This window comes from Polypterus senegalus, chromosome 16 (genome assembly GCF_016835505.1).
Source record: "Polypterus senegalus isolate Bchr_013 chromosome 16, ASM1683550v1, whole genome shotgun sequence".
Classification (NCBI taxonomy): domain Eukaryota; kingdom Metazoa; phylum Chordata; class Cladistia; order Polypteriformes; family Polypteridae; genus Polypterus; species Polypterus senegalus.
This window is the reverse complement of record NC_053169.1, coordinates 9,775,181-9,798,529: the sequence shown is the minus strand read 5'-3', so window position 1 is coordinate 9,798,529 and position 23,349 is coordinate 9,775,181. Positions and strand designations below refer to the sequence as shown.

The 23,349-nt window shown below is 43.5% G+C and overlaps 1 long non-coding RNA gene across 2 annotated transcripts in view; it reads right to left on the bottom strand.

Annotated features, from left to right (window-relative positions):
* Positions 1-5,333: 5,333 nt before the first annotated feature.
* Positions 5,334-23,349, bottom strand: part of LOC120516918 — a 60,362-nt gene continuing 42,346 nt past the window's right edge. Inside the window, exon 3 of one of the 2 annotated variants that reach the window (XR_005630946.1) lies at positions 5,334-5,403. This is a non-coding gene — a long non-coding RNA (uncharacterized LOC120516918). Of the gene's footprint in view, positions 5,404-21,610; positions 21,847-23,349 lie in introns of those variants that run through there. The other variant, XR_005630945.1, reaches the window with a different exon arrangement.

The following is a 23,349-nucleotide window of genomic DNA, read 5'->3' as shown; positions in this document are numbered from 1 at the left end:
CCGTCTCCTGCGAGTCTGTAAACTTAAAGGATCTGTCAAAAAAAGGTGACGTTGTGATCCTGCCTTTCTAAAATGTCACAAAAAACCAGTCCTGCCTTCTTAACGCCTCACCCCAGGCAGATCAGCCCCAACACAAAATATAGGCAAATCTAGTCTTTGAACTTTGATTTGGAAGCACATGTTTGCCCTGCTTTAGGCCGATGCCAGCCAGTCTTGGTTGACCTCTGGTTGCCTTTGCATGCCCCCGACACCCCCCACCCTCCCCTCCGGTCTGGGTAGATTAGTGGAGATTCTGGCCTGCTTTCCTGACCATTTTGGAGACCTCACACCACTTTTACACCACTTGGAGCAGAAGGCCCACAGAGAGGCTGTTTGCGCCCACTGCTGCCACCACCAATCTGTTTGGGGTGTTCCTGACAGCCACCATAACCAAGTAGTGATGCCACCCATGGAGAAATTAGCTTCTGAGTGTATGTCATTTTAGGGTATAGTGCCCCCTGTTGGTGATTCTAGACACTGATCTCACAGTTTTACAGCCTTCTGACCTCCTATTGCACTTCCCTTCTTTACTTCTTAGGCAGATGACTTTGTTTTCTTTCTCATTTTAAAAATCCAGACATTTAAATTTTCATTTTTTTTTCCTTCCAGCCTGCCAGACATAAATTTAACCGACTGAGCCTTTACGCCATTCGTAGCGGTAATGGATTGGAGTGGAGAATCTTTGTTGGCCGGACACCGTCAGCCAGCCGAAGCCTTTTGTTTGCACTGCCATTCTTATCTGAATCCCATATTTAGTGGCAGCGGGCCGTGCTTGAGTCGCTCGCCTCGATGCAATCCACGAGAACGCGGCTGGCCCGCAGGGACGCGGCGAGTAAAGAATTGCAATTTATTATTCTATAGCTCCCCCGCTAAATTCATGTTCTTCTAAGAAGAGCTGCTAAAGCTACACATGTTGGGATTAAAGGTAGGGCTGCTGTGGCTCAGACATCAAAAGCCCAGAGATGTATGCGACGGGAGGAAATTGCAAGGCACTGTCTTTTGTTCGCCTACAAAAGCCTCTCATTATCATTCCTGCTGGCTAGTGCACCATATAGTGATTGGAGATGCCCATCACTAGTGCTAAATATCGATGCCCAGGGGAGTACGAGAGCTCTGCTCCGCCAAGGACTCCGCTAGGCAGGTGGAATGAATGGAGTCTTCTGACGCCGCCTGTCCGGGTGTAGGTCATGAGCTCTGGGCTGGGGCTAATTGGGAGGCTTCGATGTGTCTGAAGTGTGTTTGTCTGCCATCATGTGCTGCATCTTCTAAAGGACAGGCTGGAAATGTGCCAACCCCTCTCCCGCCCAAACCCCGTGGCAAAAGAGCGTGGCACTGTAAACATATGGGAAGAAGTCAAATCCCTAACACTAACACTGACTCGCTGAGAGTGCTGGAGTGCGCTGCTCCTGCAATATGCAAAAATAGGCGACAAATTATACTCAACCATATTAAGGGATGCTGTGCTCTGTGGAAAGGCGCTACACAGAATAAGATGGGTTTGTTTCCAGAATCACCACAAAGGACTCGTCATGTGATCAAGACTAAGCCAACTCACCTTTCAGACATCACTGTTGTGAGCTGGGGTCTCAAACAATGCGAAATGGTGTCCCACAAGGCAAGTCTGGACCTTCAATGACCTGCCCGGATTAGGACGTACCTCAGACTGCCAGCCTATTTACCCCTGGGGACAAATAAAGTGCAATCTATCTATCTATCTGATCCTGCCTACTATACTAAATTTAAAATCTGTCTATCAAATAGAGCCTTTCTCATCTATCTATCTATATTATATAGCTCCTTTCACATCTATCTAAGTGCTTTGAGCATGGCTAAGGTGCTTTCTAAATAAAAGCTATCTCTCTATCTATCTATTATATAGTGCCTTTCATATCAATCTGTTTGATCCTGCCTGCTATACTAAAATTAAAACATATCATATAGTGTCTTTCACATCTATCTATCTATTGTGAGATATGGCCGGCAGCTTATCCCGGTCCATACATCCAGGCCGCTAGATGGAGTCCTCCCTGCAGCATGGAGGTGCCCCGGATTCCTGCAGGGCATCATGGGAGATGGAGTGCGACTCCACAGACCTGCTGGGTACTGTGGGTGCCATCGGAGGACACTGCAGGGAGACACAGGAATTTCTATTTTCCCTATAGCCCAGAAGTACTCCCAAGTCACAGGGGCGGATGAACTGAAGTACTTCCAGGCTGAAGAAAAAAGAAGAGTTATCATCTGACCCGGAAGTGTTACAGAATCACATGGACAGAAGGACAGAAGCACTTCCAGGTCGAGGACTATTTAAAGGACTGTGGGAAACCCAGCAAGCTGAGCTGGAGTTGGGAGGAAGTGCGACAGAGCGCTGGGTGGAAAGGAGGATTTATTGATTATTGTTGATTATTAATTATTATTGTGTATTGTGGAGGCGGAAGTGCTTTGTGCACATTATATAAGAAATTAAAATTATTTCTGGGACTTATATATAAAATCCTAAGCCTAAAAGTGCAACGATTTTATGTGACATTTTTATGTCATGTTTTTTGTCACAGTCTTATTTTAAAGCCCTACATATATGTTTGGTATCATTCTTTTCCGAATTTATCGAACTTTAATGTGATGGCATTCGATTTTTCAGATTCTTATTCCATATTTAAATTATAAACTGGGCGGCACAGTGGCGCAGTGGTAGCACTGCTGCCTCGCAGTTAGGAGACCCGGGTTCACTTCTCCTCGGGTTTCGGAAGAGCGACCTTGGGGTGCGTTCAGCCCCCCTCTTCACAATGTGAGCAGCAGAGACACGAAGTGGCTGGCGCGTACCGCAGCCTGGGGAGTTGGCGAGCGAAGCAAGCAGGGGGTGAACCCCCTAGTATATCTCTTTATTATAAAAAAAGAAATCTTGCGATGATACAATACTTTTTTCCTGCAACGAGACGTGATCTTTTGAAGAGAGACAGAGAGCACACTTTCACGTCCCGGGAGACGGTCAAGTCACGTCATACTTACAACCTTTGGAAGCAAGTCCTGTGATACACATGCAGAGCAGGTTAGAGAAAATGGAAGCAGGAAAAATTAAAAGTCTCAAAAAATGAGAGTAAAGATCGCGTTAGCGCAAACAAATTGAAAATATTAGTCGGTGAAATAACAGAAACAGCGAAAAGAGATCAAATAATCAGCTGCTGTACAAGCTTTTAAATGTTCCAAGTGCCACGCGAGATGCAGATTACACAGCACAGCAGCAGCAGCAACTGATTGAGCAAAGAGGAGATAAAAAAACCCAACTGTTATTTGTTTCCCATTGTATCACCGTTACAGAGGGATTTCAGAGGAGCAACTGCGTCATGTTGGGGTGCTTTCAGCCCCCCTCCTCACAATGGCGCATAGTGCTGGCTGGGGGGAGAGGGGTTGGCAAGTGAAGCAAGCAGGGGGCAAAGCCCCCTAGTGTATATATATATATATGTATATATATATATATGTACAGTGGTACCTCGGTATACGTCCGCTTTGGAATAAGTCCAACTTGGTATACATCCTGTTTGGACGCAAAAATTTTTTGCTTGGTATACCACCTTTGTTTGGAATACAACTCGCGTGCTAGAACACCGCGCCCGCTACCCTTGTTTACCTCTCTTGAGTCAAAGTCACGACTGCCCACGAGTGTCAGTACACCAGTTGCTAGCATTCAGTGAACAACCCGCACTATAACTCTATGTGAATTTTCACGTGATTTTGCATTTTTTCGCATAAATTTGAATTGATTGTTGAAAAGTTTGAAGGTGGCATGTGTCTCCAGGACACGGCTGCTGCATACCGTATGCCGAGAACGACGGTATCTGAAAAACAAAGACGTTATTAAAAAGTAAAGTGAGGTTAAATTTTCATTTATTTCATCTAATTGCTTTTGTATTTATGTATTTTAGTATTAAGCAGTGTTTAAATTATTTTATACAACCCCATCAATGTACAATATGCCAATAACGATAGGATTTTTTTTCATTGGAACGGATTAATAATTTTCCCTTTATTTCTTACGGGAAAAATTCATTTGGTATACGTCCTGTTTGGTATAACTTTTTATAACTTCACTTTAACTTAATCCTGATACTCTGTATGTTCAATTCATCATAATAACTATTCATAGTGGCTCTAAAATCCGTAATGACCCCAACTCTCTCTTCTGTTTCTTTTTCCGGTTTCTTTGTGATGGCGGCCTGCGCCACCACCACCTACTCAAAGCATCATGATGCTCCAACAATGATGGACTGAAAGCCAGAAGTCTACGTGACCATCACCATCAAGTCCTTCAGTGAGAACCCTAAATACAAAGAGGACTGTTTGACTTATGTTAGGTAGATTGCCCAGAGGGGACTGGGTGGTCTCGTGGTCTGGAACCCCTACAGATTTTATTTTTTTTCTCCAGCCTTTGGAGTTTTTTTTTTTGTTTTTTCTGTCTACCCTGGCCATCGGACCTTACTCTTATTCTATGTTAATTAATGTTGACTTATGTTTATTTTTTATTGTGTCTTCTATTTTTCTATTTATTTTGTAAAGCACTTTGAGCTACATTTTTTTGTATGAATACGTGCTATATAAATAAATGTTGATTGATTGATTGATATAAGTCAAAGGATCTGGAACGGATATATATATATATATTTATATCTCATGTCACACACGTGTGCTTCGGAGGCAGTCAACAAGTCCTAAGGTGAGCGATCTAATAACGGATAAAGGTTTGTTTCAGGGTACTAATGCCTTTCTCTCTGACCTTAAAGAATCAAAGAAAAAAAATAATATAACCATACCTACAATAACTAATAACACCGAGACTAAGACATCAACCACTTCCTCATCTGTAATATCACTTTCCGGCTCCTGGCGTTGATGTCACTTCCGTCCCAGCCTTAATGACGCAACTTCCGGCTCCTGCCGATGACGTCACGGCAGGTCCCTCCTTGATGACGTCACTTCCGGCCCCTGGTGACGATGTCACTTCCCATTTGATCATTTCCTGCTATTCCCCAACTCTTTCAAGTTGACTGTCAATGTTTATTTGTCACAGTATATATATTGTAAAGAAACAGACACAAGTCGCATAAAGTTTTGGGGTTTTGCCCCGTATACTGTAACAAAAAAGGTCTTTGCTTCAGACATAAATGTACCAAATCATAAGACAAAACATGGCGCGTTGGAGGGACAATATAAAGGGGCGGACCGGAAATCAGGCGTGATGGTTGCTGGGAAGGCGTGATGGTTTATGGGAAGTTGACGTCATCTTTAGGGGACTAGAGGGAAGAAAGGAACCCGGGAGCGGAGACCATTGTTCATTCCGGGTTGTTTTACAGCGGCGTCGCTTTATCTTTTCTACGGGAAAAAGGAGAGAGGTTAGTGCGCCGCCTTCGTACCCCGGCAGGGTTTATTGCGGTGCTCTTTGGGTCCTTCAACTGCTCCTGATGCGCTCGTGCGTGACTCTATATATATATATATATATATATAGTTTGCTTTTCTTTTTCATAACTTCTTTAACACACTACTTCTCCGCTCTGCGCTGGTATTCTACTAGTATATATATATATATATATATATATATATATAGTAATAAATAAAGAGTCTTTCAAAAATAGAAAAAGATCGTCCCCATATATTGTCGTCCAGACAAAGTGAAAATATGGTTGATTCAGAATGACTTTTCAGTACAGAATGAATGAAACACAGTAACAAAATGGCGTTTAAATAACAGATGGGATGATGGGGGAGGAAATGGTTGGCAGGAAGTGACGATTGGAGGCGGGACCACGGAACCAACGTCATCGTGAGTAGTCAGGAGTAATTGAGTGTGGAACCGGAAGTGATGTCATTGGATGGGAACCGGAAGTGATGTCATCGCGGCCATTTTGGAACTGAAAATGGATGGGTTTATTTTTCTTCCAGTTTTCTGTAGGTAGAAAGAGATTCAGGTAAGTACCATGTGATAAACCCTTGTCTCGCGAGATTTCACTCACCTTTGGGCTCTTTGACTGCCTCCAACTCAGCACGTGTGTGACTATATATATATATATATATATATATATATACACACACACACTAGGGAGATTTGCTCCCTATTCGCTTCCCTCGCCCACCCCCCAATCCACCCCCCCCCGGGGGCATGCTTCATGCGTGCCACTTTGCGTCTCTGCCGCTCGCGTTGTGAATGGGGGGCTGAACGCATGCTAAGGAGATGCGGACGGATCAGCTGCTGCTACCAAGCTGCGTGTTCTGCTTGTCACGCTGCGCATCGATCATTTAAAAGCCTGAACAGCTGCTGTCCCTTTGTCTCACTTCCTTGTCTCCAAGAAATTGTAAGTAGGGCGTGACGTGCAAGTAGTCTCGTGGAACTTCAAAGCGTCTCTCTGAGATGATCACGTCTTGACCCAAGATTTTTCTATATAATATATATGAATGATACATAGTACCTGCCAAATAATACAGAGTACCTAACACGTGTTTCGCCCTTATGAAGGTAATCAGATGTACACACTTTTGCTTCCCCTTGCAAATATATATATAACAAACATGAGGGTGGGGGGACCCAAAAATTGCCAGAATTGTTATAAAAAACTTTATTATACAACCTACCTCAATTCCTTTTTAGTCACCATCAGAGTACCCCTCTTGAAATGCAATCCACTTGTCCAGGCACCACTTCCATCCCTGCTAACATTTCCCATATTCTTTTTCTTTTTTTTTAGAGCCTCCTGCTCTTTTTTCTGATTCCTTTTCTATATTCCTAAAGGTGCACCAGAATATGACCCTTCATGGTCCAAAAGAAGGTGTGTCGTGGCTGGAAACAAATCTGTCGTAATTAGTAAAGTGTCATTCTAGCTGAGGACTTGTCCGAAGAGCAAGCACTGAAGCGGTTTGTGAAGCGGCTCACCAGGTGACCCATCGATGCACTACAGCGAGCCCTTGAGGCCCATTATTATATAGCGTCACCGTTCAGCCTTTAGCTTTGTAGCCATTTCAGTTGTTTACACCAATGTATTTGTGTAATTATGTTTTAACATGCTGCTGTCATAAGGAGATTAGCAGCATTGCTTGCAGCCGTCTGGCTTAATTAACAGGCCAAGCGTTTTTAAGGTTATTCCTAATTACAATGAAAGAACCTTCTGTTACTTACACTTTAGGCCACTGCCTACCTTGGTCAGGATGAAGTGGAATGATTTGGAGGAATAGTGTATTGAAAGTCCTCACTTTGCCTGTGGTGTGAAGGAAATGAGGCTGCATGAGGTGTCGACAACTGGAAAAATCTGCAGCAACCCTGCAACCTGAGGACAGATGGCATATTACCTGTTCTTATGGTTTGACCGGAATCAGTTGGGCAGCTAATCTGAGGACCGAACTATTCGTTGGGACTGTAAGAGTCAAGGAATGGAATTTGAGTTTTAGCAATGTTAAGAGTTCTATGTAAAGTAATTGTGTTTAACGTACATTATGGAGCTGTGGATGCCTGATTGTCACACGATATAATCTTGTTGGACATCCCATTCCAAAAGCATTGGGTATTAACGTGGAGTAGACCCCACCATAACAGCCTCCACTCTTCTTTTTCCACAAGATCTTGGAGTGTGTCCAAGGGAATTTGTGACCATTCGGCCCAAAAGAGCATTTGTGAGGTCATCTATTGATGTCAGATCAGAAGATCTGACCACCATCGACATTCCAGTAGATCCCACAGATGTTCCGTATAGGGTTGAGCTCAGGAATTGGTGTGGACCACTCAAGTTCCTTCAAAACAAGGCTTCAGCCAGCTTGGTGGGGGTCCTTCAGCACCTGCCCTTCTTTACCCTGAACTTGCAGAGAGTTACCCATCTGTGGAAAACCATCCTGTGTGGAAGTCATGGCTCCTGGTACAACTGGAATGTCTTTTTTTGTTTCTGTTCTGTTGTGGTGTGCAAATTCGGTAAATTTGGGTCTATACTTTCATCATATTTGTACCAACATCAATCACAGGACCATCTGTTTGAACTGACCAGGAATTCAGGAGACACCCCAAGCTGTATTGACGATTTTATCACCTGTGAAGGGAAGGGCATCAGGACAGCTTGAGGCAGGAGGACTGTTAAAACATCAAAAACCTTATGGCTTGGGAAAAACGAACGTATTCAAATAGATTAAAGAGTCCGAGTGAATACATTCATCATATTGACAGCCAGTCAATCAGAATATCTACGAAACCCTTGTTTAGAATTTTATAAAATACTAGCTGCGTAAACCCACGCTGTAAAAAGCCCGGGCTACCAAGAAACCATGGATTCTGGCACTTCAATCAATCAATCTCATCGTTTGTGCATTAGTGGTAAAGCGAGGTTCACTTCGGTTTCGATTTGCATCTATCAGTGGCTAAGCGAGTTTCTGTCTTTTCTCTGCAATTTTACTTTTTGTGACAGAGTCACTTTCTTTGAGCTTTACGCTGTAGCCTCGCACCTCTGGGCTGGACAGACAGACCCACTTACACACTTAGATGTTTACATATAAGATGCCTCATCTGAAGAGCAACGTCAGCAGAAGAAGAAGAGGAGGAAACAGCGACAACAGAAGAGGGCACAAGCAACGTGTGGCCATTTCCATCTGATCGTCAGAAAAGCATCTCGAGGGCTAGATCACCATCCGCCCTGGGACATGCATCTTTGACATCGTTACTTTTTCGTAAACTTTTCCTAAAGACACTATCCAGACTTTACTATCAATCTTATTTTCTATTATTCCTTGTTCTGTTTGGTATTATTATTCATGTAATAAATACCACATTGGGCAGCACTGTGGTGCAGTGGTAGCACTGCTGTCTCGCAGTAAGGAGACCTGGGTTCGCTTCCCGGTTTGCATGTTCTCCCCATGTCTGCATGGGTTTCCTCCCACAATCCAAAGACATGTAGGTTAGGTGCATTAATGATCCTAAATTGTCCCTAGTATGTGCTTAGTGTGTGGGTGTGTGTGTGTGCCCTGCTGTGGGCTGGCCCCTGCCCGAGATTTGTTCCTGCCTTACGCCCTGTTTTTCCTGGGATTGGCTCCAGCAGACCCCAGTGACCCTGTGTTAGGACATAGTGGGTTGGAAAATGACTGACTGATTGACTAAATACCACAATGCTTTTAACTTTCTATGCATTGTCTTCATATTTAGAGTGATTGAGGTAATAAGGTCATTGTTATTAAGAGCACCTGGAGCAGTCGGAAGTTTGCATACACTGTGATCTGCAAGGTTTATTAAGGCTGAGGGTGTGAGCTCCATCTAATAGTAGGGAACAGCATTCTTGTTTGATAAATGGCCTATAGCCAAGGATGTTGGGCCTTTCTATGTCTGAATATATTGATACAGACAAAAGTAACATTTAGGTCTTAGATCTATTTAAAACATTGTACGTTGTTCATGCCGATAATAAGTAAGTCTCTTAAAGTGCTAGGAGAATCACAAGTTATGTGTGTGTGTTATTCACAAGGCACGTGTGTGGTTTGAAGTGCTAGAGATTAACCAGCTGTGTGTGTGTCACTCATAGGGCACTGTTGCGGTTAGGGTCTGTGTGTGTATGCATCTTAACGTGCAACCTTAGACCAACCTGGCAACGAACCCCATGAGTACAATTGTTCTTGAAGAAAACAGGTAAAGGATAAGTAGAGAGAAATATCACGATAACACACTCTCCTTCTGTACAGTGTGAAATGATATGAAGGACAACACTAAAAAGGTTTGGGGTAGCCACCGAGTATACTTGAAGATTAGGCCCGAAAAAAGAAAACAATCGTTTCTCTTGACACAATTGAACTGTCTTCTCACAAGCAAAATGGGACTTGTAAAGCTGGATAGAGGAAGTGACGTCATTGTGACCGGAACTGGAAGTGATATAATCAGGACCGGAAACTGGGTGTGATGTGTGTGACACTGTTGTCCCTTTAAACCCAACAGACAGACACGTAGGACACAGGGTAAAAGCCCTAAGAAGAGTTTTAATTTCTTTTTCTTTTTTTTCCAGTGTCTCCAAGCACAACAGCCACAATAAACACAAGTAAATACAATAATAGTCGTAATTTTCTCTCTCTCTCTCTGTCTTTCTCCTCCAAACCTCCCAGCAAGTTTCATCTGCCTTCACCCGACTCCGGCTTGCTTGCAGGGTTCCCTGCAGTCCTTTATATAGTCTTCTGCTCTTCTGTCCATATGACAGCACTTCTGGGTCAGACGGAGAATTCATGTTTTTAAGTACTTCCGTCCTCGTGATCCGTTAGTACTTCCGGGTTATGTGAGAATTTATTCTCCCATCATCTTTGCACAGCATACCTTGGCAGCACACGCAGTACCCAGCAGGGCTGTGTTGCCAAACTCCATGTCCCGTAGTGCCCTGCAGGAAGCTGGGGCACCGCTGCAGTCCAGGGGAGCTGCTAGCTAGCATTTTGGGGAATGCAGTGTCCCTGAAAAGCTGCGTTCCCCCATCCTTCCATCTCAGGGGTGTTACGGCCGAGTTTGAACTGCCAGCCGTCTCTTACAGATATCATCGGGCCCAGGTGAAATTTCCTGTAGTTGTTCTGCAGGAGAAAGGGTTAGTGTACACTGCCACCACCCAGGTCCAGCCTGCAATGACCCTGTTTCGAGCCTCCCATGCATGTGTGTGACAACAGACACTTCTCCACTTCTGTCTTCCATCAAGTAGATGGAAATGCCTTGTAAAGAGAATTACAAGTAAATATAACTTATCATGACTGTTTCACAGGGTACAGTTCAGACTCTATTAAAGCTTGTTTTGATAAGTAGGATAATGCATAATTAGCCATGTGGTGCTGCAACAGAGCAAACAAACAGGAATCAGTGTTATATCCGATAGCTCCCTCTGTCTCTCTAATAACTTTTTGTGCCCTGTGGCACAAAAGGTAGAAATGTGATGACGCCAAGCAGATTTTTCAAGTGCCAGTGACTGAGCTTCAGACCAATCCATACCCAATAAGTGAAGGTCTTTGTTAATGTTTTACGCCCAGGTCATCCCGGTAGGTGTTTTGCAGGAAGGGCCCATTGCATGGCCTGTATAGTTAGTTTGTTGTTGTCTACACATTTTAGATGGCCAAACCAAGCTAGGCATCTCTTCTGTAGTTTGAGACTGATGGACAGCTGTGCAGCTCTTGTCCAGACCACATCTGTAGCGGTCATTTCTTGCCGTCGTATGTGCATAATGTGGCATAGACTGCATGAATCAAAGCTGTCCAGTTTAGTGCATTGTGCCTTCACGAGGGACCGTGTCTCTGCTCCATATTGAAGAATTGGGGTGATAACACTGTTCTATACTTTCATCTTGGTGCATATGGAGAGCTCCCATATTTTCCTTAATCGGCTCAGTCTTGTAGGGGATGCCTTGCCGATGTGTCTCGACCTCGGCCCTAGTGTTGTTGTTGTTGCCCAGATAAGCAAACTCTTGAAGGCAGTCCACATGATGTATACGGAGGAGCCTGAATTGCCCGGTGATTAATCTTGTCTTGTTTCTTTTCTGCATTAGTATATATCTGATGGCAGTACTCATAAGATTCTCACTTTGGTCAGCTAATGAACTTCTCAAATGAAAATGCTACACATTTTTTTTTTCTTAATGCATGCAGGGTGCAAATTGGTTGAATCGGGTTCTGAAATCACACACACACAAACATATTCTCACATCAGCCTTGAAAAGCATCATGGGGCTCTGGGAAAAAATGTTTGTCTAAGTCAGTCGTGGCAAATTTCTAAGAAAATATTCGGCGAACACAGCATACTCACTACAAAAAAAAACCTGACCTGACTTGGTGGACCCAGATAAAGTGGTGCTACTGTCCCTTTATGTTAGCCTCGGATTAATGAAGCAGTTTGTCAAAGCTTTATCAAACGATGGAGCCCATTTGATGGGCTGGTGCCGAACGTTTCGTTAAATCAAAATCAGTGGTCCTGATTTTAGAAAATGACCTTCTGATACAGAATTTGATGATGCAAAGAAAAATCTGGATGGAGAGGCTTTAGTATCAGTCAAAGAAGTCATTTCTAAGCTTTTATATAATAGTAAAGATCAAAATTATAAAGAAATTGTGAAATGTTTATTTGTTATGCTTAAGGAATTGAGTTGCCACATGACTCTCAAAGTTCTCTTCTTCGGATTTGCATTTGGAATTTTTCCTTAAAGCCATGAGTGAAGAGCAGCAAGACTCCATCAGGATATCAAAGAGATGGAAAGAAGGCAGCAGCAGCAGGAACAGTGATGGTGGACCACTGCTGGATGATTCACAGGGACAGACGCACCAGAAAAAGAGGACATATGACAATCCACCAAAAGTGACAAAAACAGGAGAAGCAGTATGTACAGACGTGGACAAATGTGGAGGTCTCCTGACGGTTCATTGCAAAAGCGATCTGTGCCTCCTGAAAAGGGACGAAACGAAGAGAAATTTCTTGTATAGGCCTACATGCCCTTGAAATGCCAGCGAGTCAAGCAAAGCAAACGTGACAAGAGATCGAGTGTTGCTTATCCTACTCGGAGATTCTAAAATGGCCTGGGCACATTTGTTGTCAGGGACCCCTGATAACAATCCTAAAGTGATTTTGCAAACTCGCTGCTTTCTTGAATTCATTTCACACACGTCTACAATCAGCCATTCAGCCGATTAATAAATGAAGACAAGTCGTCACGGTGCTGTTTGGTGTCATTGTGTGTCCCACACTAAACGTGGAGCAAAGAAACCCAAGGAGAGAGTCATCTGAGTAGATCAGAAAGAAAATTCTAGACCTGCATGTGAAAGGCAAAGGTTAGAAGACCACAGCATCCAAGCAGCCTGATGTTCCTGTGACAACAGTTGCAAATATCATGAAGAAGTCTAAGGTCCATGGAACTGTGGGGAATCTCCCTTGATGCAGAGGAGAAAGAGGAGGAACATCAACCCCAGAATGGGCAGGAGGACATTGAAAATGTGTGGTATAGCGGGTCTGTGGCTCAAAAAGAATGGCCAGTTTTTGTTATTTTTTAAATAAAGTATATACTTGCGTATAAGTCGGGTCTTGAAACCCCAAAAAAATCGATCATAAAATCAGACCCTGACTGACACCCATTGAAAAATTTTTTTACATCTTCATGCCTCCTCCAATCTCACACCAGTTTCTCAGACACATAGAATTTTGTTGCAGCAGCGCAGTTACCGATTTCTTTCGCCACTTCAATGACGTTTAATTTAAAACCAGCTTCATATTTTCTTCTGATCGAACGCTCCATCGTAGATAAGGGATGCTCATACGATAAAAGTCTATGAGGGTTTGAGATACAAAAAACACAAAGCATTGCAAACGTTGCTTTGGAAAAGTTCGGGTATTGTGGTGTGGTCACGTAGGCACAATACATGGAAAGTAAAGGCCGTGTGCTCCGTGGGTACTCTCTCAGGTGGGCGTTAGCATATTCTAATCTCTTGGACCAATAGCATAAGTTTTCCACATTCGACTTATACAACTGACATTATAAAATACCGGAAATTATACGGTCAAATCAAGCCCGCGGGAGAACTTAAACGCGAGTATATACGGTAATCCATTGGCCGTATCGGCCCCCGTGGGCACACTCGAGCAGCTGCAGGGAGTTGGTGAGGTAATTGGGGGCGAGTCACACCTGCACGAGAGGGTGCGATCTTTCTCAATTGGTTCATCGGCTTCCCGCAATGCGTGATTGAGACACTGCGTGCACAGAGCTGTAGAAGTACGGGCCGCCACAGGGAAAATGGGAGAGAACAGAGAAAGAAGAGAAGAGCTGTGAGAAAACATTTGATAAGGTGCCACATGAGAGGTTGGGCATCAAATTAAAAGAAGTGGGAGTTCAGGGTGTGGTGTGGATGGGTGCAGAATTGGTTCAGACACAGGAAGCAGAGGGTGATAGTGCAAGGAACCTCTTCAGAATTAGCAGATTTTAAAAGTGGTGACCAGCAGGGTATACCTATATACTATATAGTATATAGTATATAGTATATCATCACAGAAGGACTTGGATAGCAGACAGGCTTGGGCAGATTTGTGGCAGATGAAATTTAATGCCAGTAAATGTAAAGAATTACACATAAGAAGTAAAAATGTGAGGTTTGAATACACAATGGGTTGTCAGAAAATCGAGAGTACACCTTATGAGAAAGATTGAGTAGTCGTAGTGGACTCTAAGCTATCGACTTCCCAACAGTGTTCAGAGGCCATTAAGAAGGCTAACAGAATGTCAGGTTATATAGCGCCTTGATGTGTGGAGTACAAGTCACAGGAGGTTCTGCTCAAGCTTTATAACACACTGGTGAGGCCTCATCTGGAGTCCTGAGTGCAGTTTGGGTCTCCATAAAGACGTAACAGCACAAGAGAAAGTCCAGAGAAGAGCGACTAGGCTGATTCAGGGCTACAGGGGATGAGCTAGGAGGAAAGATTAAAAGAGCTGAGCCTTTACAGTGTTTATAATTATGAAGGGAATTAGTCCAGTGGATCGAGACAGTGACTTTAAAATGAGTTCATCAAGAACACGGGGACACAGTTGGAAACTTGTTAAGGGTAAATTTCGTACAAACATCAGGAAGTTTTTCTTTACACAAAGAATGATAGATACTTGGAAAAAGAGACCAAGTAGTGTGGTAGACAGTAAGACTTTAGGGACTTTCAAAACTCGACTTGATGTATTTTTGGAAGAAATAAGTGGATAGGACTGGCAAGCCTGTTCTCATCCAGAGTGTTCTAATGTTCTAAAGAGCAGCGGGTGGTGAGGCAGGTTGAGACAGGCTTATCGGTCATTAGCCCCGTGTAGGAGCAAAGGTTTGGTGCTCTAGGGGTGGATTGTGCCCACTGACAATTCTCAGAAGAGTGGGTACGATCGAGGTGGCATCCTCCCAAGGGATCCGAGGGATGACTGCGTCATTGTGAAGGAGGACGGGAGGACAACCAACCCCGAATGGGTGGCTAAGATGGATGTCGGGAGGACAGGACCATAACTGAAAGTGTCTCCGCCTGCTGCATGAGTTATGGGTGAGCTGGGGAGATGAAGAAGGTGTTGTGTTGGGCTCATCCACATCAGGAGAAGAACAATGACCCATCTGCTGTCACACGGATTTTAGTCTTCCTTTAAAACTTTTTTTAATCTCACAGATTTACTGTTTTTATGTATTATTTATTTATACAGTAAGCAAGCACTGCACTTTATAGACCCGAACTGTTTTGATTGTGTAATAAAAGCACTCGCACTTTGCATCATCCCTTTGCTTAGAGTGTTTTGTCCCCATCTGCCACGCTCATTCGGTTAACGCTATCGATGGTGTCAGGTTCAAGAAGCTCCCAAATGGGAAGATGGACCATGGAATGGACCTGCACCGTCACAAAATGGTAGACAAAAAGCCGAGAACTTCCAAAGCTGAACTCCAAAGTCGAGGTACCTCAGTGTCTCATCACACCACCCGTCACTTGTTGAGCATCGGTGGGCTCAATGGAAGAAGACCCACGAGGACTCCACATAAAAAAGCCAGACTGGAATTTGCTAAATTGCATGTTGACAGGCCACAGTGACTTCTGGGAGATGGTCCACTGGACAGATGGGACCAAACTGGAGCTTATTGACAAGTCACATCAGCTCAGTGTCCACAGACGAGAAAATGAAGCTTTCAAGGAAAAGAACACAAGAGCTACTGTGAGACATGGAGGAGACTCTGTGATGTTTTGGTGGCTGCTTTGCTGCATTTGGCATGGGGTGCATTGAGTCTGTGCAGGGAGCGATGAAATCTTGAGACTACCATGACATTCTGGAGTGAAACGTCCTACCCAGTGTCACAGCTCATGGACCCTCCAACAGAAAATGGAGCCAAAACAACAACAGTGAAATGTTGCCACACACATGTGCATGGGAGGCAGCTAAAGGGTCTGAACAGTGACAATTCCATGCCTGACCAGGGGGTGGTGAGTTTCACTGACTTTTTATCTCAATCCTCTGCAGACCATTCGCATGAAAACCACTTGCGTTTCCAACGCAAGTGATGATGTCACTTCCATTTCTGATGGCCATAATGACGTCACTTCCGTTTCCGACTCCCGTGATGACGTCACTTCCATTTCAGATGCCTGTGATGATGTCACTTCTTTTTTCTTATGTCTGTGATGACGTCACTTCTGTTTTTTTCCAGCACCCATGATGACACCACTTCCGTTTCCGATGTCCGTGATGATCACTTCTGGTCACTTCCAGATCCAGCACCAAAAGGCACATCACTTCTGGTCCAGACCTTTAAAGCTGCCATCTTTGCCACATGTCTTCAGTTCTGTTTTGGATGTTGAACCAGACTCCTGCGGTGGGTTGGCATCCTGCCCAGGATCAGTTCCTGTCTTGTGCCCTGTGTTGGCTGGGATTGGCTCCAGCAGACCCCCGTGACCCTGTATTCGGATTCAGCGGGTTGGAAAATGGATGGATGGACGGATGGACCAGACACAACTCCTAGAATTTAACCCTTTTGCAGCCAGGGCATAATATACAGGTGGCTGCCCCAAACCTATTTTATGTCTTCTGTTCATTTTGGCGACAATGTCTGTTTAAAACTATTAGACTGACTAAATATTTACATGTTAAATTGATGTAGAACAAAACTGTACATACAGTATGAAGAATGTGTATAATTTGTGAAATTTTAATTCAAATTCTCTTCACTTTTGTATTTAAATGTGATGTGGTGGATACCTTCTAATTGTATCTTTTATTGTGTTTATGAATACTAATATAAATGATTATTAACATTAAGACTATTTTTTATATGTTTAACATTGTAGACCTTTGTCACTTACAGATCAATGTAGCACCCTATGGTGGCGATGATCAATACTGGGCGTTAAAATATGGAAAGTTCTGCCTGGCGTTCCTCTTATGGTGCTGCCCTGTCCATACTGTCTGCTGACGCTTTTCTTTCTAAGTAGAAAAACAAGATTTAAGAGAGATGTGTGATCAGCTTTCACAGACGCTGCCGACGATTGTCAACTGGCTTATGGGATTTGTTTGCAGGAAGGAAAAAGATCTTAAATAAACCGGGTGCTGAGAGCCAAGGAAAATGTAATAAAAAGGCCCACGCTCAGTCACACACACACACACGGTAGATTCGCTCAAGGCCTAACCCACACTGACAGTTATCACATGTTGGGAATGAGCCGTCAGATGGGCTTGCATGACAGGACAGGTGGAGGGGATTTGGACAAACACAAGTTTTTACTTAGCCATCCATCCGCCCACCCAGGCATTCATTTACATATCCTATAAACTGCGAAAGGACAAATCCTAGACAGTCTGTCTTTACCCGAGCAATCTTTACCCTGAATAATAAAAATGATGAGAAGGGGCAACCAGCAGTACCACCCTACTGATACCACATTGTTATAATATAAAATAACAAAAAATGTCTCAGTGTATTTAAATGAAACATAGAAATTAAATAACAAACATTGTGCCAAATACCCCATTGTGGCAATGGCCTTCCAAATAACATATGCATATACAACATATACGGCAAGAAAATGAAAAAGTATTTAAATCATTACATTAAATCTAGTTTTCCATAAATGTAATTATTTACTTATCCAAAAAATTATATTTATGATTATTTAGCTTACTTTAAGAAATGTTGTCAACTAAATATTGCTTACCCTTTCAGCGAATTTTGTTTTTACTAAATGCAAGGAAAACAACACGCATTGAAAGTTTTTTTGTCTATGCAGCTTTTGCATTGTATATATATATTTATCTATATATACACACATCTTTCTCAGTTCCTTGCAGATCATTCCCGGGAAATCCCACCAGGTTCCAGCACCTTTGATGATGTCACTTCTGGTCCTGATGATGTCATCAGGGCCGGAGCTGGAAGTGACATCACTTCCTCTACGGGTCTTTAAAGCCACCATCTTGCTTCCAGTCAAACAGTTCTGTTTTGGACTTAGTCTTGTGAATATCTCTGTTCAATTATTTAACGTTTTTGCAGCCAGGATACATTATACAGGTGGCTGCTCCAAATCTTTATGATGTCTGGAGTGCATTTCTCATCACAGGAAGTGACATCATCTAAGGCCCCAGGACCGGAAGTGATGTCATCAAGGGCACCGGAACCTGGTAGGATTTCACAGGAATGGTCTGCAAGGAACTGAGAAAGACAGTCAGAGCCCCCTGCCACCCCCTGGTCCTATGTAGTATTACAATTAATATATAAATATATATATGTGTATTATATATGTGTGTGTATTATTATATATATATTATATATATTACCTCCCTCATAGCACTAGGTGCAGTGGTGCCTCGAGCTCCTACATGGCAGTTGGAATTAGGCACAGCCCTATTGGATTCCATGGGTGCCGCCTGGGGATGCTGCCAGGACTGCTGCGGCCTTTGTTGCAGCACTTTCGCCACACTAGGAAGTGCTGCCAGAAGAAGATCCATGAACATATGAACCACTTCCAGGTGCTCTATAATATGAGGCAGCCACCACTACTCTGGCAGCCAGAGTTGGGAGGAGGTGGACAAAGCTTGCTGGAGGCCACTATACTATACACACACACACACACACAGTATAGTCATGCATGCACGTCACAGGGTCCTCTTCCGAGTTCTTCACAGGTATGTAGTTCCACCCGGATAGAGAAGTGGCTTGTGTTGTATTCCTTTTTCTCCCCAGTACAGAGTAACCACCTAGTAAGGGCAACTGTTTCCACCCCTTGTGGTCCCTAGGCTGTAAAAGCATGACCACCCAGAAGGAGGCGTCACTTCAAAACTGAGTGACCAGAAGAGACGGAGCTCCTCTATAACCTGAAGAAACTTGCAGAATTAGTCAGCCCGACATTAAATGAAGGCTGTTTTGTTTTGTTGTTATCTAATCTAATTTAATAATGTACACACACATACACACATCTATGTATACATATATATACACATTATATATACATATATATACACATTATATATATATATATATATATATAGTGTCAGGGATGCCAGGGGCCATGACCCGGCCGGGACATCATGAGGGACCGGATGTGGGTCTGTGCCCACCCTGGATCACGTGGGGGTTGCCTTCCTGGTTGTTTTGGGGGCCACGGGTACAGGGCATGGAAGCTCCACCCTGTAGGGGCCCGTGGTCACCGCCAGGAGGCGCCCCAATGCCTTGGGGACCTGTTACCCCAGCACTTCCGCCACACCAGGAAGTGCTGGGGGGAAGAATTAGGACGGCGCCCGGAGAGCTGCCGGGAGGACAGCCGGCACTTCCGCCACGCTGGGGCGTGGCCAGAAGAGGAATGTCGGGAACACCTGGGGCTCATCCGGGGACTCTATAAAAGGGGCCGTCTCCCATCATTCGAGGCTGGAGTCGGGAGGCGGAAGGACAAAGCTCTGGAGAGCTGTGGAGGCGGCCCGAAGAAAAGGCATTGTGGCCAGGACTGTGTGTGATTGGGGTAATTGTGCACGTGACTGGGGTCTGAGTGACCAATGGACTGGGGTCTTTGTGACCAGTATTTGTAAATATAACGTGTGGTGGTGTTTTAACAACATGTCCGCCTGTCTGTGTCCGGGCCGGGATCACGATACATATATATATATTCTGTCACACATGTGTGCATGGGAGGCAGCTAAAGGGCTTGAGTGAGGGCAATTCCGAATCTGACCGAGACGTGGCATAGTGCATCAGTTCTTTTTGTTGCATCCTTGCAGACCATTCACTGGAAGTTCCACCTGGCCCTGTTGACATTACTTCCGGGTCCGGACCTATAGAGGAAGGCCTTGCCGGCTCCGGCCCCCTTGATGTCAAGTCCAGGCTCAAGCCTATAGCTGAAGACCTTTCCGATCCCGGCCCCTTTGACGTCACTTCCTGCCATGACCTTTAAAAGCCTCCACCTTTTCCCTGTTCCCTCAGTTCTGTTTTGGACTCCAGTTTGTGCACATCAGTGCTGTCATTTATTTGCAATTTGCAGCCAGGAAAATTATATACGGGTTGCTGCCCCAAATCTTGCTATGGCTCTTTGTGGAGTTTGTGACAATGGCATAGGAAGAGAAGGGGACAGGACCTGCAACTTACCCAGGTGGGAACGTACCGTGGCCGAGTTTTCAGGCGGGGAGTGTCTCCCGTGATTTGGAGAGACCCAGTACAGGCTCTGCTCCCAGTACACTTGACCGAGCAGACAAAACAGGGCCAGGTGGAACTTCCCGTGAATGGTATGCAGGAAAGCGAGAAAAAAGAGTCAGTGCACTCTGCCACATCCAGGTCAGATTCGGAATTGCCCTCACTCAAGCCCTTTAGCTGCCCAACATTCAGCTATAGGTATATACTGTGGAAGGAACAGGGGATGCCCATATGAAGTGCTGGGGTGCCAGCCGGGTCACCCCTTTTAATTTGTGGCATACAGTAAACAAAAGAGACACTTTATGGCGTGAAACCAAATACAAATCCCCTTTTCTGGCTCTCTCCTTAGGTGTGGGAGGGGATCACAGAGCTCTGCCCCCCAAAGTAGTCCAGGTCCAAATGAGAAGCTAACATTCTGGGGCATTGAGTGTTTATAGCTCTCCGTTGGAAGTGGCAGGGTTAGTTGCCCTCATCTTGTCACTGCTGAGTTAAAGGAAAAAAAAAGAGGAGACTGTTAGTGGCAGCGCCCCCCTCTCACCCCTAGAGGGGTATTGCATACTTGGATGAGCCCTGAAGGGGTCTTTCAGACGTGAATTTGTGACTACAATCCGTTCCAATCTTCACAAAACCACTTCAGCTCCTCCGTCCCCTTTGGCTTCAAAGCATTTTGCGGAGATCAGCAAAGTTAGTGAACATTTCTATGATTTTGCCGAATTCGCTTTGTTTCGGGTTCACACGGGTTTTGCTCATCACTATTCAGAAGACCCCCTGCTTGATGACAGAATCTGCCAGCTACAGAAGAGCGGTTACATAAGCAAGCCAAATGTTTTAATTGAGCAGCATAGGAACCCTCCTTGAATGTTATTAATTGCTAATTAAAGATCATGGCTATTATGGTGAAAAGTGAAATGTGTTTGGCTCTGCTGCTGTTTCTCTCAACGGGGTCAGGCTCAAAATGCTTTGCCGACCAACTGTGAGCAGCTCAGAGAGCCCCCGGGGCATTTAAATTATTTGACAATCGACTTGATTTTCAATTTCTAATTTTATTTGATTCGGTGTAATCCTCCAATTTGAATCTTGTCTGATTCATGTTTTTCTGCTACTTACAGCATTGATTTACTTCAGAGGAGCTTCTGTCAGGCTGAAATATGCATGTGTAGAATTAGAGGCGCTCAAAAGCAGAGATTTCCTGACACTAAGTGGGAAAAGTGCTTAGCAAAGCTGAATATGCCCGCCGTTCTCGTGCAGCGCCTGCAGCCCGGAGGTGTCGCTTCCCACATTACAAAGCAAAGCTGACAGAAGAAGCTCATTTAATGATTCAGAATAATGTTCAAAGACGAGAAAAGAACCCAGGTACTTGCAAATGAGCCTCTTCAGCTCAGTAGGAAAAGAGCGAACATTTTTACCAAATGGATCTGGAGATAAGAAGAGCACTAAATTGCACAGGTAATCTTCTCTAAATGCTTCTGGTACTTTCCTCCATATGTTTTGGAACTGCCTCCATTACTTCCTTCAGGTTCTCCATCTCTCTGACTCTTTCCTTGATGCTCCCACTCTAGATCTTTCTTCTCCTGGGTGTTGGGATTCTGTCTTCTTTTTAAATTTGTTCATACTATAATCATTTTTTCTGTATCTCACTCTTGGTTTCCTATTACACTTTTAACTTCAAGGAATCAGAATCTGTCACTGTTTTCCCAGGAAAAAAAAAAAAAAAATCATAATAGTTGGTATTATTTACAATTTTGCTTTTTATGTTTTCACGCAACACTATCCACCTTAATAAACGTATAAGTGTCTGTGTGTGCATCTATTTGTTATCAACATTACTTTTATGAATCCCATACCAAATAGCCCATAACAGAGACACATGCATCGCAATTCCATTCCAACAGATGGCATATTACACATTTTACTGCTACTTTTACCAATCCCATACCAAGTGGCATATAACAGAGACATGCATTGTATTTGTCATTCCAACAGACAGCACATCACAAATATTTGTAGTAATAAAATATATTGCATTTCTCACTGCAACAGATGGTGCATCACAAATACAAACACTGATTTTATGAATCCCATACCAAATAGCATACAACAGAGACGTATGCATCACGTTTGTCATTCCAACAGATGGGGCATCACAAACATTTGTAGTAATAAAATATATTACACTTTTCATTCCAACAAATAGAGCATCACTAATATTAACACTGTTTTTACAAACCCCATATTAAATGGCATATAACAGAGATATATGCTTTGCATCTGTCATTCTAACAGATGGTGCCTCACAATCATTTGCAGTAATAAAGTCTATTGCATTTGTCATTCCAACAGATGATGAATCACAAATATAAACACTGCTTTTACTACTGCTACTATTAATAATAATAATAATAATACATTTTATTTATATAGCTCTATATAGGCACTTCTCATACCAAATGGCATATAACAGAAACATATGCATTTCATTTATCATTCCAACAGATGGGGCATCACAAACATTTGCAATAATGCATTTTATTACTACAAAAGTTTGTGATGTGTCATGTGCTGGACTGACAAAAGCAATGCATTTTATTGCCACATTCATTACAAAGCACATCCCAACAGATGATGCACAGCAAATATTAACCCTGAGATCTACATTGATTACTTAGATTTCAACTAATCTTAGATGGGTAGAACAGCTAGTAAAAGGAGAACTGTGTGTCCGTCTGATTGCTATGTCTCTGCCTTTCCAACAGATGGTGCAAAACAGTCATTAGCACAGCTTTTACAAATCCTATACTAAATGGCATAGAGCAGAGACATATGCATTGAATTTATCATTCCAACAGGTGGAGCATCACATGTGGGGCACCATCTGGAGGACTGACAAATACAGTGCATTTTATTCTTATACATATTACACAACACATTTTAATAGATGGTGCAATGCTGAGGTCCATGTTGATTACTTAGATTTCAACACGGCTTAAAGAGGTAGCACATGTAGTCTGTATATATATGTATATATTGTCACACATGTGCGATAAGTGGGCAGCCAAATGTAGTGCGAAAACTCACCGGACGGGGATATAAGGTAGTGTACTAATACTTCTCTCCTTTATTTATTAGAAAGACCAAAGAGCAGACGAAACCCAATTAAAAAAACGAATACAAACAAGGAAGACCTTCTGC